Raw genomic sequence first — 15213 nt, 5'->3', positions numbered from 1 at the left:
AATATTTGCTGAGAGCTTCAAGATTCTTCGGGGAAAGAGATAAAGTTTTAATGATGTACTTTCCCACTATACTTGAAGCCAAGTTCATTTTTTAAATACTCTTCCTAGTGTTAACCTTTGAAAGATATAAACATCTTGATCATGGTATCCAAAAATGGAACCCATTTTCTTTATTTCCCCACAAGAAAATATAATCAGAAAGGAAAGGGGATGACTAATGAAAATGTAAACATAAGTTATTTATTCCTTTTTCACCAAAACTAAACCTCTGAACCCTCCAATTATCTTGAGAAGCCAGTCTACCACTAATGGGTCAATTACCTTGGTTGACTCAATACTGGGTATCAGACTTGCCATAAAAGTTCTGTGTTCTTAGTGACTTTAAACATGGCCTGCTAGGGTTATCTGGTGGGCTATGTGCAACGCCAAGGCCAGGATGAACTGGGATGGGGAAACTATCCTGACATTTGTTGTCTGTGACTTGGTTGGGTGGTACACTTAGTTGTTTCCTGTAACCTCACTGGTCTTTGGCTGACTGATAAAGGAATTATCTAGAGTAAAGATCCACTCCAGTTTTTACAGTCAGTAGATGAATTCTCTAAGACACCATGTCAAGAAGAAAAATAATGAAATAAGTAAATCTGCATTGCTCTGGGGGAAAATGTGAATGATTCCTTAGCATTCTAATTAGGATTTACGTTCTAAAGAATGGAGTAAGAAAATGGATGTGCCAGTATATTATTTTTGTTCTTTTCAAGTGACTAAACTAAAAACTTCTGTAACTTTGGGCCATTCTTTTTAGAAAGGCATCTAAGTGTGAAGCCATAAAAAAAATCTACTCCCCACTGTCCATCCCTTTCAGGACACCAGCTTCAACTGTTAAATATCCTTACTCCAGATCTAACCAAATGCCTACATTTTGTATGTTTAACTCAGGCTCCAGAAACCTGCTGGAAAATCATTCAACTCTGTGTAACTGGAGCCACCACAAATTCATGGAATCAGTCATTCACTTTAAAAACATTGATGCTTTAGGTATCAGGTACCATGCAAGCAGACAGTATAAATGGTGAACAAAACTGTCAAGTCCTTCCCCACAGGAAGCTGGAAGGGAGAGGTAAGAAGCAGGGAAGCATATATATGTCAAGTGACTCTGTGGGTGTGTCTTTCCTATTTGACCCAGGTTCTAGCATAGTGTTTCACGTCTAGTAAATCACATAATCAGAAAACATCGAGTCAGCACTTACTATGTGCCAGGCTCTATTTTAGGCTCTGGAGGACATCAGTGAACAAGGTAGACAAGGAAGGTTCTGCTCTCTAGAACTTATATTCTAGCCACTGGAGAACAATAGTAAACAAGCAAGCAAGCAAGCAAGAAAGAAGAAAAGAAAAATAAAGAAAGAAAAAGAAGGAAGGAAGGAAGAAAAGGAAAGAAAAAGAAAGGGAGGGAGGGAGGAAGAGAGAGGAAGGAAGGAAGGTAGGAAGGAAGGAAGCAAAAAAATATACAAGGTAATTTCAGGTAATAATGAGTGCTAGGAAAGAAATAAAAGACAGTGGGGATTGGAAGGCATTTTAGAAAGGCCAGTTTGTAGAGATGACTCTTGGACTAAGACCAGGAGGAACCTGCAAGCGTTGTAATGAGCCTGCTAGGCAGGGGCAATAGCAGGTGCAAAGTCCCCGAGGTGGAGGTCCTTTGGTGTGTTTCACATAAAGGAAGCCACTGTGACTGGAATATGGTTAGTGAGAGGAGGAAAGAGAGACGATGTGGTCAGAGGTAAGCAGGCACAGTTCACACTGGGTTGTTAGGCCGTTGTAAGGTCTTGGCTTCTCATCATGCTTAGAGTAAGCATTTCAGATTTTAAGCAGTCCAGGGGGAAAATGATGTGGGCTTATGTGCAGGCTCTCAAACATTTTTTAGCACAATACCCAAGAAGGCACATATTTTATGTGGTGACTCTGTATATAAACACATATGCATAATCAAAAACTTCATGAGACAATCCCCTTAACCATGAGTGATGCACTCAGAGATTGCTATTCGATTTCATCATAAAACAAGAAATCCTGGCTGTCACCTACTAAACTGATTTCATAACTTATCAATGGGTTGCAACTCACAGTTTTTGTAAAATGCTGGCTCAGACTAAAGTGCTGACAGTAGAGATGGAGAGAAATGAACAAATTCAGGGTATATTTTAGAAGTAGAGTTGACAGTGGTTATTGATGGACTCAGGAGGAGGTAAAGAAAAAAGCCTGATAAACGATGATTTTCTATGATTTTGGCTTGAGAAAAGGAGAGGATGGTCTTACATCCTGAGGTGGGGAAGACCAAGGAAGGAATATTTTTAAGAGAGGGGTGCATGGGAAATCAAGAAATCTTTAAATAATTGAATAATTAAATAATTGAATTAAATAATTTTTAATTTTTTCTTTAAATTTTTCTTTAAATTTCTTTAAATAATTGAATAATTAAATAATTGAATAATTCTAATTACACATGTTCATGAGCATATAGAATATTTGTAATATTAATTGCTTATAGTACAAGCCAACAAATATCTTTTTTTGTAGACTCTTAAAAATACTTTAAAAATGTTAATTTTATTTTCATCATAGAAGCAAAACCTGCTTACTAAAATAAAAGAGAAAGAAATGGGATCCATGATCTAGCCACATAAAAATGACCATGAGTAATTTTTTTAAATGTTTCCTTAGTGTAACATTTTTTATGCATTTTTTTTTTTTGTCATCACCTAAGCTTTTATACAGATAATCATTTGGGAATGGAATTAAGTTAAGCAGTTTAGGGCTAAACAGTGGATTTGGAGACAATGAGGTTCATGGTAATTGATGTTCAATGATTAGCTTTATTTCTATAATAATAATGTGATTTTAATGGGAAACCCAGTGATTTAGTCCACTGTTTCTCAAACATTAAATACCCACACACATGATGACATCATATTTTTCAAGCAGTCTTGTGTATGTGCCCAGATTGGGATGTTTATACTCTATATACCCTCCAATGTCCATCTCCATACCTACTGAGAATCCTGTATACAGGATTAAAATTTTTTTTCTAAATATAAAATAATAACTAAACATGCTTGTCCAAATTACATGTATCATTTTTTGGGCTCCTTCACTCTTCATTCTGAGGCTTCCCTTTAAAAGCTACAAACTTTGAAACCTACTTCCTGACTCCTTTTCTTGATGACCAGTGATTTTATCAGGCCTAGTTGGCCTTTACATACAACAAAGCTTACACCACAGTTCTAATGACTATTAGATGCTATGTCTATAGTAATCTTAAATCCACAAAAATACTTTCTCTTACATATCAACACTTATTAGTTCTTCTGTTGAAGCATTGTCTTAGGCTTTATGTAAATAAATATGAAGAAGAAGATGGTCCTTACCCTCAAGGAGTTTATAATCCAATCTCATGATCAAACAACTTTTAAAAAATAAACTTTGAACAGCTTAAATTTAATGAAATATTGTGAAGATAGTACTGTGCCCATGTACCCCAAACCCAGTTTCCCCGTTAGTATGGTACATAGTTTTACAGTCAGTTTGAATCATACCATTTACAGAATTTTGAATTTTCCTCTTTTCACTTTATAGTATATCATCAGTATTGTTCCCACTCAAAATGAATGCTAGTGGCGGCCAGGTGCTCTACATACTACCTGTGCCAGCCACCTCATTCATCAGATGAGGTTAAGACCAGCATATGAAGTAAAACCATAGCTTCAGGCACCCATCCCCAGGTCCATGAGTGTAACATGGCTGCTTCTCACCTACCAGGGAGATGTAAAGATGTAGGGAATAGTCCTTTATGAATTCCTTTAACCAACCAATAGTCCCTGAATGCCCAGGCACTGGGCTGGTACAGAAAGAGAAATATTACTTGTCACTCTCTATTCTCTAGGAATTTACGTTATAAATGGTTTTTGAGTTGAATTCACAGAATCCACGCACATTGAATTTCTGCTTTCCTTCAGTGAGTGGGAAGAGCAAAATGTACTGAGGAATGGGGAACCGAACATAATTTCAGAGGGTTTTGTGGTAGGCTGATAATGGCCCTCCAAAGGTGTCTATGCCCTAATCCCTGTAATCTGTGAATGTTACTTTACATAGCAAAAGGAGCTTTGCAGATGTGACTAAGGATCTTGATTATACAGGATTATGCAGATGGATCCAATGTAATCATAAGAGTTCTTAAGTTACAGATGGTCCCTGACTCACAGTGGTTCAACTTACAATTTTTCAACCTTACAATGGTGTGAAAGCAATATGCATTCAGTAGAAACTGTGCTTTGAATTCTGAATTTTGATCTTTTCCCAGGCTAGTGATGTGCAGTATGATACTCTCTTACGATGCTGAGCAATGGTAGCCCCAGCTCCCAGTCAGCCACGTGATCATGAGGGTAAACAACCAATACACTTAAAACCATTTTGTACCCATTCAGCCATTCTATTCCTTACTTTCAGTACAGTATTCAATACATGAGATATTCACCACTTTATTACAAAATAGGCTTTGTGTGAGATGGTTTTACTCAATTGTAGACTAATGACGGTGTTCTGAGTACTTTCAGGGTAGGCCAGGCTGAGATATGATATGCAATAGGTTAGGGTGTATTAAGCGCATTTTTTACTTATATTATTTTCAATTTATGATGGGCTTATCAGGACATAACCTCATCATAAATAAAGGAAGAGGCAGTGGATGTGACTAGAGGCACAGATGATAGGAATGGGATTACCAGTCAGAGGCTGTGAATTGAAGAACATGGGCAGCCTCTAGAAGCTGAAAGAAGTAAGGAATAGTCTCTCCTAGAACCTCCAGAAGGAATGCAGCCTTACCAGTGCTTTTATTTTAGCTCCTTAAGACCCATTCTGGACTTCCCACCTCCAGAACTGTAACAGAATAAATTCGTGTTGGTTTCAGCCACCAGATTTGTGGTAATTTGTTATAGCAGCAATAGAAACTAATGCAGTTGATAAGCTGACTACTTTTTATGAAAAGAAAAATTATTAGTAAGAAAGATATTGTAGGATTATAGAATGTTAGCCTCTAAGGTTCAACTCTGCTCTAATCTAATAGCTTCACTTTTTTAGAGGAAAATAATGATGGAAAGGAAAGTATCTGACAAACTTTTCCTTATTCAAACTGATTATATTGCTTTGGCTTTGAAGCCATATATGTAGCAGCATGATTCGTAATAGCCCAAACTGGAAACAACCCAAATGTCATCAATACTAGAATGGAAACCCATTCCCCATCTATTCCCACAATGGAATACTACATAGCAATGAAAATGTATGAACTACAATTACAAGGAATAATATGGGTGAATCCTGTGAACTCCTGTTATTGTTGAGTGAAAGAAGACAGATATTTAGAGTTAATGCCATATAATTCCACTTACATAAATTTCAAAACAAGTCAAAACTAATCTATGATGTTAACAGTTACCTTTGAGAGGGATGGGGCCTCGGTAAAAGGGAGGGGGCAGGATGGAAGCTTCTGGGATTCTGGCAATGTTCTGTCTCTTGATCTCAGTGCTGGTAACATGGGTAAGTTCATTTGGTAAAATTGATGTGATTTGTACAAACTTAGGGATGCTATACATCAAAAAAGTTTACTTAAGATAAAACCATATGAATGTGTGCTCCCAATGACTGTTTTAACAGTAGATTAATATAAAGAATATGAGCTTTCAGAAGGAAAATAATGAGGAAAATCCCTTGCTGGACCCTTTTTGGATTCATTGCCCCTAAAAGGAAGAAACAACCCTCTCTGGCTTTAGAATATTGGATTTAAAAGGTGGTTCTAAAACATTTTAAACACCTTATGTTATACTTTTTAACCTCTCCCTTCTTCTCCCCTCAGAACATATTATTTTCAAGCTGGTGTTTAAAAATATTATTTAATTGTAGGGAAGGAAAGTCTTTAATAAGTTAATGATAAATAACTTGATAAATAAATATCAAATAACTTGATAAATAAATAACCAATTGCCTAACTATGGCTCTGTGGAAGAATGAGGCTTTCTGGTGTGTTTGGGATTGTATCTATTTGGGGCCCTTTTTACAGAGCAGACTGTTGGAGGAAAGTTAAGGCTGGAGTATGACTAATGAGACCATTCACATGAAATATTGAGGTAAGGTATCTGTACAAGTCTGGTGGGTTCATTTACAGAATGCTGAGCAGTGTAAATTTAAATACTAAACAATCTATTAATTAAATGGTTTAAGTAGCATTTAAATAATAAATATCCTACAGATTCAGTGAAAAAAGTAATTTCCTATAACAAATATTATTTCTATGGTGCGTGGTCCTCACATAATTTTTATTTCCTGTAAATAAACAAAACTATTGTAGTTAATAGTTGGATATCTTGGGGAACTTCTTGCTCTTCAGCAAACATTGAAGTGAAGTGCAATTAAATTTAAATAAATCTTTACCCCAGCAGGCTAGTGCTCTCTGTTTATTGTGTTCCTGAGGTCATTGGAATGTGAGCACTTCCAACATTCTCTTATCTTTGGTCAGGAGGATGATAGCCGGCATAGCACTTAGAATTCTCAAAGTACTTATATCAACAGGACTACTCCGGCACAAGGTTCATTACCAAATGTCATTGTGACCTCTAGCATTTCTTAAATTTTACCAAAGCCTGAAAACAATCTTGAAGGGCGCTTATAATTTTACTTCACAATGTTAAGGGAGCCAAAATTACAAAGTGAATATTGACTTAATACAGTTTATTTTTGGCAACTTATTTCCTACCAAAACAAAATGAATGAAAGTTGGTGCCCAATGCCAGGGGAGAATATTAATGACAATAGCACCTTAAAAACATAAACCAAAGGGAAATAATATGAAAAAACTGCAATGCTGATCTGAATAGCTAAGAAAGAGAGAATACTGATGCCCTTATTTTTGAGGTCCAAGTTGGCAGCATATGTCAAATTAAATAATAGAAAAAGATGATTTCATCCATAATAGCATTTTTGTTAAAAAAAATTAGTTGGGAGAAATTTTGTGACAATTATATGAGATATTAGGGAACAAATGGAATAAAAAGAGCATGTCATGGACTACATAACACTTATGAATTTGAATTAAAAATATTTTCTTTATTATCTCCTTGTGTTTAAAATCTCGAATACTCATTTATTGATAATCTAGCATAAGAGCTTTCAAAATAAGATGGCCTGCCTTCCTTCTTTCTGTTCTTTGCCTCCTTCAAGTATGAGTGAGATTTAGTGCTTCTCATTGTGTTTACAAAGAATCAAGAGCTTTATTCAAATGCAGATTCTCATTCAGTAGGTCGGTGGTTTGTGCAGGGTTGATCTCGGGGTTGACTGGAATTCCTGTTTCTAAAAAGCGTCTAGGTGATGCCAATGCTGTTGTACCTTGAACCCCACTTTGAGGAGCAAGGACTGGAAGAACAGCCCATCCTCAAAAAGTCCATAGTGTAACCCCAGAAACAAATAATACATTATATGTCAATTAATTGAATTTAAATAAAAAAAACACACACACACACCTCCATTCTATAGTTACAGCCACTTGCATTCTCCACTGTAGTTCAAAAAGTTTCAACTTATTTTTCGATTATGTGTACAACCCAGATGTCAACAGAAAGCTTCTCTTCCCTCTCATGATCCAGATAAAATTAGACCAAAATACATCACTAATTCTGTAGCCTCTGAAAACCCAAAGACTATTCCATGATTTATGGAATGAACTCAGAGGCGAAACTTGGCCCTTCTCCAGTTTCTACAAACAATCCATCTGAACAAAAATGTTGTCTGTAGACTTTACCTAGATGGGAGAAAACGGAACAGGAGTTGACATAATATAAGCACAAAGACTCTGATAGGATCTGTGGGCTCCTGCTTCTGCAGGATGAGTCCATCATCTGAGTCTTCTAACCGTATGAGGTGCTGTGTCCAACCTGTACTACACACTACAAGTGTTCGCCATGAGCTCATGCTTCCTAAGTAAGGCAGGGAGCTGGTATTTGAGCTACATATGATCACCCACCTATGTAGAACTCTTCTTTAAAACAAGCAAACCAAACTTCCTTCTGTCTGGATAGATCCAGGAGAATCTGGGGGTGACTATACATGTTTAATATGTAATACATTAACTAATGAAATGATAAAAAGTAGTGCTTAATTAGTTGGTAAATGCTGGCCATATATCAACGTACATCAGGTGTTCATGTGACTTCCTATCATTCTTAAAGTCACACGATCATATAAGTAATGGTACATATGTATTTAGTATTTTACTTAGATATAGGATAAAATACTGCCAATGCTGTCCAACCAAAGACCACCAGAAACATGCTTGTGAGTGGACAAATTGGGTTTAATACTCATGGCAAAAAGGAAAAATGCATACCATGGGGAACTTAGGGTGTCTCCACATTATAGGATTTGGGTTTGTGTTAAGTGATTTGGGGAGAGTTGTAGGAAGTGGAGTTGTACCTAGGATTGGATGTTGTCAAGAAACAGTAATTCTATGATTGGGTATCTTAATAAATATAACCTAAAAGGAGAGAAGACTAGGTGGAAGATAGGCTATCACTGGCAAAGATGCCCCAGTCACTCATACCAGGCAGGTTAGAAGGATGTTTAGTTAATTTCTGTGGCTTGCACAATGTTTATGTTATGACTGTGTGCAGACATTCACGATGGAGTGGACTTTCTTTTTATTGTCCTGACCCATCATAGTCACAGAGCAGCCTTGTCTGATGCTGGTTCTTTGGAATTGTTGATATTCAACAGGAGAGCCCCAAGGCCTAGCTGATAGTACCAGGCAAATTCCTGGAGGCTGAGAGGTGCTTTCCTCTCCCTCAATACATTTTAGAAGAAAAATATCATCACTCCCCCCCTTTTTTTCCCCCTCAGAGTAGTATAACAGGGAGATGATAAAGTGAGAGATTGGATGGAATTATCTAGATGAAGCACAAAAATCATCAAAAATGGAATATTTATGTGTTAGGCAGACAGAGCAAAACTTGTGTGAGTGGTGCAACCTTCACAAACTTACAAATGTGATCACATGTTTTGTTTAATAAATTGAGTCCATGCTAGGAAGCAGTTTCCATACTTTTCTTCCTCAGTAGTTTCTAATAATGGCAGGTACAGATTCAACCCAAGAGTGGGGAGCTTTGTGGGTTTGTCCTCTTTCAGACATCAAGTGGAGAGAGCACTTGAATCGGATCAATCTACTGCCTTTGAGTCCCCAGGGTACCACCATTGAAGACTGGTCCTGCAGTTTGATAGGTGCGGTTGGGATGCCCTCACTGGTCTGACAGAGGAGAGTCGTATCATAGACGGGGTATTAGGGGTATAGCTACTTTTTCTGCTTGTTTTTCAGCTTATCTTATCTCTCTGTAGGGCTACAGTTCCCGGAGGTTGGTGGGGCAGCCAGAGTTGCCAGCAAGCCAGAGAGATGCCTGTCTGTGAAGTAATAGCTCAGACCTATGACCCAAGAAGAGCATTCAGTGCCCAGGGTAGTGTCGCAAGACACCAGTCCTTTCTTCTTTTCTTTTTCTCTTTTTTCTAAGGGAAGAAATGTGGTCTTTTGCATCTAGTAGCTTTACTTTAAATTCCACTATAGTAACATATGAGCTGTGTATTCTTAGACAACTTACTTAGTCTATCTGAGCCTTTTCTGTCTGCTAAAACTAGGAGTAATAATGGCCTTGTGCTTTCTGCTTCCTTTGTACATGGCATCTTCCTCCACCTAGCAAGCCTCACCTGTTCCTCTCCTTACCACTTGGTGGGAATTCTACCCATCCCTGAAGATCAAGTTCTAGTCACTCTTCCCTCAGTGGCTGCAACCTACTGTGATCTCTACTCCTTTTGAACTATGTATAGTAAATAGATACTCAAAGTACTGCTCAATTAGCACTCACCAGTCACTTCCTCTTAGAACATTATTCTCAAGGAGAAAGAAAAGAGCCAAGAAGTACACTTAGAATAAATTGTTTTGTTTATTTTTTTCACCAGTTTTCTGTTTCAGGCCTCCTGCTTCAGCATTCTTGATCTTCAGCAGCAAAACAGATTTCCCTGGCACTTCTTAGATATTCCACTGTGTGTTCTCTCTTTCTCTGGTTATAGTTTGGAAGGGGGGAAAAAACAAGAAGCAAAATGCTATTGGACATTGCTTCTCCACCAGGGGTGTGAGCTTTCTAACTTTCCTGGCATTTCCCTCACCTCCCACTAGACCAGGAGAGTTACAAGTTTTCCCCTGAATGACTGAGATCAGCTCCATCATTGCTGCCAAATGACAAAACTGTTAGACAAATTTCTCACCAGTGGTTGGAACCATCTGGCTAACATAGGACCCCAGCTAAACTTCAATCTTTTTACCCCTGCTGGTCTCCAGCAAAAACTTTCTCCAAAACATTCCTGACACTGCAACCAGTGTTATTTTCTTGGTCCCAACTCTTTGACCAGGCTCTGCAGTGATTTAAATGGTCATTCAGGAGCTCTACCTCCATTTCAAAGCCAAATCGCCAGGCTATAAACAGCTTGTTCACTCTGGCTCTGCATCTGGCCCTACTCCACTTCTGTCTGGGATTGTGTTAAACCATTAGCTTGCAACAGTATTTAGTTATTATTAAAAAATTTTTTCTACCTCTTGACCCCCTTCACCCTTTTCTCTTACCTCCTTTCCCCCACCTCTGGCAATCACCAATCTCTACTCTATATCTCTGTGCTTGTTTTAGTTTTTTTTTTTTTCAGATTCCACATAAAAAAGGATCATATAGTATTTTTCTTTCTCTGCCTGACTTACTTCACTTAGCATGATAAGTTCCATCCATATTGTCCATCCATATTGTCACAGACAGGAAGATTTCACTCTTTTTAAGGGCTGAATAATATTTCATTGTGTGTGAATATATACCACAATTTCGCCATCTGTTTGTTCATCAGTGGACCATTCGGTTGTTTCCATATCTAGGCTATTGTAAATAATGCTGATTACATGGGGGTGCATACATCTTTTCAATTTGGTGCTTTTCTTCAGATAAATACCCAGAAGTGGAATTACTGCATTATATGATAGATAGTTCTATTTTTAACTTTTAAAAACACCTCCATATTGTTTTTCATAGTGGCTGCACCACTCTTCAGTCCCACCAACAGCACACAAGGGTTTCCTTTTCTCCACATCTTTGCCAACAACTGTTATTTCTTGTCTTTCTGGTAATAGCTATTCTAACAAGTATGAAGCGATATTTCATTGTGGTTTTGACTTGCATTTCCTTGATGATTTGTAATGTTGAGCATCTTTTCATGTACTTGCTGGTCATCATGTCTTCTCTGGAAAATGTATTCAGATATTCTGCCAGTTTTTAAAAACTGGATTGAAATTTTTTGGTATTATTTGTGATTTCTTTATGTATTTTGGATATTAGCCCTTTATCAAATATATAATATATAAAAATTTTTTTCATTTAATAGATTGTCTTTTCATTTTGTTGATGGTTTCCTTTGCTGTACAGAGCTTTTTAATTTGATGTAGTCCCACTTGTTTATTTTTACTATTGTTGCTTTTTGCTTTTGGTGTCAATTTCAAAAAAAAAAAAATCATTGCCAAGATCTATGTCAAGGAGTTTACTACCTATGTTTTCTTCTAGGAGTTTTATTGTTTCAGGTCTTAAGTTCAAGTCTTTAATCCATTTTGAGTTGATTTTTTGTGTGTGGTATAAGATAGTGGCCTGGTTTCATTCTGTTGCATGTGGCCTGTCCACTTTCCCTAACATCATTTATTGAAAAGACTATCCTCTCCCCATTATATATTCTTGGCTTCTTTGTCATAAATTAATTGAGCATATATATGTGGGTTTATTTCTAAGCTCCTTATTCTGTTCTATTGAATAATGTGTCTGTTTTTTATGCCAGTATGATACTGTTTTAATTGCTATAGCTTTGTAATATAGTTTGAAATTAGGGAGCATGATGTCTCCAACTTTGTTCTTTCCCAAGATTGTTTTGGCTATTCAGGGTCATCTTTTCCTTTTCCTTTTCTTTTCTTTTTCCTTCCTTCCTTCCTTCCTTCCTTCCTTCCTTCCTTCCTTCCTTCCTTCCTTTCTAAGAAAGGGAGAAGGAGGGAGGTAGAGGGAGAGGTAGGGAGGGGTAGAGGGAGAAAGGTTTTTTTTTTTTTTTAAGATTTTATTTATTTATTTGAGAGAATTAGCAGTGGGGAGAGGCAGAGGGCAAGAGAGAGAGAGAGAGAAGCAGACTCCTTCTGAGTAGGAAGCCCGATTCCTGGCTCTATCCTAGGAGATAATAATATGAACTGAAGGCAGACACTTGACTAACTGAGCCACCCAGGCCTCCCCCACCCACCCTCCAGAGAGAGAATCTTAAACAGGCTCCATGCCCAGCATAGAGACTGACATGGGGCTTGAACTCACAACCCTGAGTTCATGACCTGAGCTGAAATCCAGAGTGCCCCTAAGGGCACCCAGGTGCCCTATACAAATTCTATACAAATTTCAAGATTATTCTATTTCTGTGAAAAACACCCCTGGAATTATGACAGGATTGCACTGAATATGTAGATTGCTTTGATTAGTACGGACATTTTAATAATATTCATTCTTCTAATCCATGAGCAAGAATATCTTTCCATTCTTTGTGCCTTCTTCAGTTTCTTTCATTAATGTTTTGTGGTTTCCAGTACACAGGTCTTTCACCTCCTTGGTTAAATTTGTTCCTGGTATATTATTATTTTTGATATAACTGCAAATGGGATTGTTTTCTTTTTCTTTTAAAGATTTTAAAAATTTATTTGATAGAGAGAGACACAGTAAGAGAGGGGAATACAAGCAGGTGTAGTGGGACAGGGAGAAGCAGGTTTCCTGCTGAGCAGGGAGCTGGATGTGGGGCTCGATCCCCAGACCCTGGGATCATGACCTGAGCCAAAGGCAGATGCTTAACGACTGAGCCAACCAGGTGCCCCAAGTGGGATCGTTTTCTTAATTTCTCTTTTTAATAGCTTGTTATTTGCAACTTGTTATATGCAACAGATTCTTGTGTATTGATTTTGTATCCTACAACTTTACAGTTTACTTATTAGTTTTATCCGTTTTTTTGGTGGAACCTTTGAAGTTTTCTATACATAACAGGTCATCTGCAAGTAGCAGACTAGACCACTTCTTTTCCAATTTGGATGCCTTTGATTTCTTTTTCTTAATGGCTCTGACTAGGACTTCTCATACTTCATTAAATAAAAATGAGGAGAGCAGGCATCCTTGTCTTATTTCTGATCTTTAAGGAAAAAGCTTTAAACTTCCCACCATTGAGTATGATACTATTAGCTATGGGCTTATCATATACAGCCTTTATTACGTTGTGGTAAATTCCCTCTGTACCCACTGTTGAGAGTTTTATCATAATGGATATTGAACTTCGCAAGTGTTTTTTCTACCTCCTTTGAGATAATCATTTGATTTTTGTCTTTCATTTTGTTATTGTGATGCATCACACTGATTTACAGTTGATAAACCATTGTTACATCCCTGGAATAAATTACACTGATCAAGGTAGGGTTTGTAATCCTTTAAATGTACTGTTGAATTTGGTTAACTAATACATTGTTAAGAATTTTTGCATTTATGTTCCTATTCTTGTGGTCCTTGTCTGGTTTGGGTGTCAGAGTAATGCTGGCTTCATAAAATAAGTTTGGAAGAGTTCCCTCCTCTTCTATGGAATTGGCTTCTGGTTCCAGTTCATGAGAGCAATGTAGGAAGATCCTGAACTCACCTCCTCCCACAGACATACTACATATGGAATAATTCCTCTTTTAAAAAACCTAAAGTATAGCTGAGTGATGATTACTCATTTTGAGCAAATGAGGAGACCACACTAAAGCAGCTAGGAAAGCCTGGCACAGAATCTCCCCATAAATCCCTCCATCCTCGGCATGTTGACCCACAACCAGGAGAAAATTCAAAGACTGGAAAATTCCAAGCCTCTTCACCCCAAAGACCAAAGGCTTAGCACCCTGTATCAGGCAGCTTAATTTTAAAGCCTACCCTGAGAGATGGGACCCCAAACATCTAACTTTGAAAACCAGTGAGACTCATGTCTCAATATCCACAAGACAGAAGGGATATGAGAAATAGCTCTTAAAAAGCCTGTGCATTCAAACTCATCCAGCCCCAGACTCAGGGCAGAGACAGACAATTGCACCCAGGCCTAAAGTGAATAAGGCTCATATTAAAGCATCTGCTTGAAAGGCAGGCATCTAACTTAACACACACATGTAGGAACCCACTGGAACATTCTCTGGGATGGACTCCTACAGGTGCCACTTTTGCCCTATCCCTTTGCCATGCTCTAGAGTATTTGTATCTCCTGGAAGGGAGCTTTTTTTGTGTCTGCAGCCCAGGGGCTTCCTTGGCCACCTGGCTCTGGAACCCAGGGCAGCTTGTGTTCTTGCTCCCATAGGATCGCTGTAACTGGTGCCACCCAGAAAGGAGCTCATACCCTTTTCTGGTGTACCATTTTTGCAGCTGCTATCATGGGTTACTTCTAGGTCACCTGGCTCTGGTAGCCAGTGGGGCTATGGTTGTGGGTCCCACAGGACGGTAACGGAGGTAGAAAGTCTTTTTAAATAGTACTACCCCCAGGGCACAGCAAGAGGTCTTTCTGTGAAACAGAGTTCTGTTGACTAGCTAATCATCATGGCTGCGTCAGAGGGAAGGGAGGCTTCTAATTAAACACCCATCTAGGGCTGACTAGAATTGTTTCCAGATATTCTATCTTTATGCTCTCCCTGTGCTGTGCTCCACAGTTCCAGTGTCTCCGGGAGGGAAGGTTTACATGCATCTAGTTCCCTAGTTTTTATGTCTGGTGTCCTGGTTCTTATGACTGCTTCCCCGAGGACAACACCTGATTGCCTAGCTCTGGTGCCCATGGGAGTTTGCATTCCTGGGACCCACAGGATTGTGGCAATCAGACATTCTTGGGAGGCTACCACCCCCAAGCCTTGCACAGGCAGCAGAGTCTTTTTGTTGACATGTCTTATTTTCCTGGTGCATTCAGCTCTTGGAATATTTGATCAATTCTCTTTCTAGCAGACTTTGGTCAGGACTCCTTGATGAACCCTACAAGTTTTCCTACACTCGATTCAAGGAGATTGGAGTATGGGGCTCTGATGTCTTC

Source organism: Mustela erminea, chromosome 10 (assembly GCF_009829155.1).
Source record: "Mustela erminea isolate mMusErm1 chromosome 10, mMusErm1.Pri, whole genome shotgun sequence".
NCBI classification, from domain to species: domain Eukaryota; kingdom Metazoa; phylum Chordata; class Mammalia; order Carnivora; family Mustelidae; genus Mustela; species Mustela erminea.
The sequence above is the reverse complement of the archived record's forward strand: the minus strand, read 5'-3'. Positions refer to the sequence as shown.